The sequence below is a fragment of the Piliocolobus tephrosceles genome, chromosome 17 (assembly GCF_002776525.5).
Source record: "Piliocolobus tephrosceles isolate RC106 chromosome 17, ASM277652v3, whole genome shotgun sequence".
Classification (NCBI taxonomy): Eukaryota; Metazoa; Chordata; class Mammalia; order Primates; family Cercopithecidae; genus Piliocolobus; species Piliocolobus tephrosceles.
This window is the reverse complement of record NC_045450.1, coordinates 5,112,478-5,115,506: the sequence shown is the minus strand read 5'-3', so window position 1 is coordinate 5,115,506 and position 3,029 is coordinate 5,112,478.

Sequence of the window (3,029 nt, the reverse complement as noted above, 5' to 3'; positions counted from 1 at the left end):
CCGCGCGCGGTGCGCAGCCGCACACCGAGCCTCCGAAGTGGGCCGAGAGAGGGCGAGATGGGGACGCAGTTCCCCAAGAGGGGGCCAGGGAACCCCCAGGAGCCCCTGGGGCCAAGATTTATTAGTTGTAGGACACAGGCACATACACCAGATTCCCTACACAGCAGTGTATTTCCCCGACTAAAGCTGTTACTGTATTGGGACATATGGATAAGTCACTCAATCTCCCTTGGAGCCTCAGATTTTGTTCAGGATGGTTGGCACCCGCTTGAGGGGTTGTCAAGGATTAGCAGAAGTAATGACAATGACAAGCTTCCCCTGGAACTTGGATTCCCAGCGGTGCTCCCAAGGGGGCAGAAATGGTTCTTGGGGAGCAAAACATCCTTACCCTTTTTATGTATAAAGCACACATACCGATATAATACACAAGCCTGCAGTATATCTGCAGTATTAACATTTCATGGCCTGTAATCCCAGCACTTTGGGAGGCCGAGACGGGCGGATCACGAGCTCAGGAGATCGAGACCATCCTGGCTAACACGGTGAAACCCCGTCTCTACTAAAAAATACAAAAAACTAGCCAGGCGAGGTGGCGGGCGCCTGTAGTCCCAGCTACTCGGGAGGCTGAGGCAGGAGAATGGCGTAAACCCGGGAGGCGGAGCTTGCAGTGAGCTGAGATCCGGCCACTGCACTCCAGCCCGGGAGACAGAGCGAGACTCCGTCTCAAAAAAAAAAAAAAAAAAAAAAAAAACAACAAAAAAAAACATTTCATGAACGCTGAAAGCAGTGGCTCACGCCTGTAATCCCAGCATTTTGGGAAGCTGAGGCAGAAGGATCACTTGAGCCCAGGAGTTCAAGACCAGCCTGGGCACCATAATGAAACCCCATCTCTACAAAGAATACCAAACAAAATGGTGGTGGCGTGTGCCTGTAGTCCCAGCTACTCGGGAGACTGAGCTGGGAGGATCACCTGAGTCCAGGGAGGTCGAGGCTGCGGTAAACTATGATCACACCACTGCACTCCAGCCTAAGTGACAAAGCGAGACCCTGTCTCAAAAAAATAAATAAGTAAAATAAAATTTCATGGGACAGTACATGAGGAACCCTCATCTTCGGCCATTGGGAATGTAAATGGCCCAGCCACTGTGGAAAACAGTTGGTGGTCCCTCATTAGCTTCAACATAGAATTACCACATGACCCAGCAACGGCATTCCTGGGTATACACCCAGGAGAATGAAAAACAGGTTTCCAAACAAAACCTTGTAAACAAATATCAGCACTGTCCACAAGAATCAAATCGTGGAAACCACCCAAAGGCTCATCAGCGGATGAGTGATGAATGGCGTGCGGTCTGTCCACAGCTCCCGCAGCTCCCACCCAAGGTTTCCCAGGTGTCTCCTTTTTTGTTTGTTAGTTTGTTTGTTTGTTTTGAGATGGAGTCTCACTCTGTCGCCCAGGCTGGAGTGCAGGGGTGCAGTCTTGGCTCACTGCAATCTCTGCCTCCCAGGTTCAAGTGATTCTCTTGCCTCAGCCTCCCAAGTAGCTGGGATCACAGTTGCGTGCCACCACACCCAGCTAATTTTTGTATTTTTAGTAGAGACGGGGTTTCACCGTGTTGCCCAGGCTGGTCTTGAACTCCTGACCTCAAGTGATCTGCCCACCTCGGCCTCTCAAAGTGCTGGGATTACAGGCGTAAGCCACCACACCTGGCCTAGCTGTCTACTTTTGGTTTGTCGTCTCCATAGTCCTCATCCTCTTGGCTCATCAGAGCAGGAGGGGCTTCCTTAGGAGACGGTGTTATTCATCCATAAAAAAGAATAAAGTACTGACATGTGCTGCAACAAAGATGAGCCTTGTAAACGTCACGCTGAGTGAGAGAAGCCAGACACAAAAGGCCACACATCGTATGATTCCATTTATATGAAATATCCACAATAGGTCAAACCATAGACACAGGAAGTTGATTCATGGTTGCCAGGGGCTGGGGAGGGTGGAATAGGGAGTTTCTGCGAATGGGTGTGGGATTTCTTTTCGGGATGGTAAAAACATTCTGGAGGTAGACAGTGATGGCTGCACAACTTTGTGAATATACGGAAAACCACTGTGAAACTGTACACATTTAAAAGGTGAATTTTATGGTACATGAATAGTATCTCAATAAGCCTCTTAATAAAGATTTTTCAGGATTAAAATGTCTAAAAACACTCCAGGGGTAAAAAAAAAAAAAAAGAGCAATGATGACATGAAAAGGTAGAGAAACCCTAACCTAGCACCTGCACATAGGGAGCATCAAATACACACTTTAGTGGTGTTCTTTTCATTATTATTACAGATCTGTAACCTCTTAACTGAAGCCCTTGGGACCAAGTATGTTTCTGAATTCAAAATTGTTTGGCTTTTAGAAAGATAATGTGGTGTGCATACATATAACATCCCCAGCAAGGTTTAGGACAGCGCCCAGGAAACCAACATGAAAATTTCTGCAAGGAAATAGATGCAGGTTCACACTGAGTGAAATAAATAAGGAAGCTAGGGCCTCACTCTCTGCTGTGGTTTGAACGTGTGCCCTAAAGTTCGTATGCTGGAACCTTAATTCTCCATGCAACAACGTTGAGAGATGGAATCTTTCCTGAGGCCTCTGCCCTCATGAATGGATTCATGCTGTTATTGCAAAAGAGTGTTCCTGATAAAGGAATGAGTTTAGCTTCTTTCTCTTCTCTCTCTCTAGCTCTCTTGCCCTTCTGCCCTCCACCGTGGGATGATACAGCCAGAAGACCCCCACCAGATGCAGCCCCTTGAACTGGACTTCCCAGCCTCCAGAACTATGAGCCAAATGAATTTCTTTTCTTTATAAATTCCTCAGTCTCAGGTATTCTATTGTAGTAGCACAAAACTAAGACACTGCCCAGTATACCAGCTACATGTGACTGTCAAGCCCTTGAAATGTGGATAGTCTGAAATGAAATGTGCTCAGCCTGACATGGTGGCTTACACCTGTAGTGCCAGCTACTTGGGAGGCTAAAGCAGA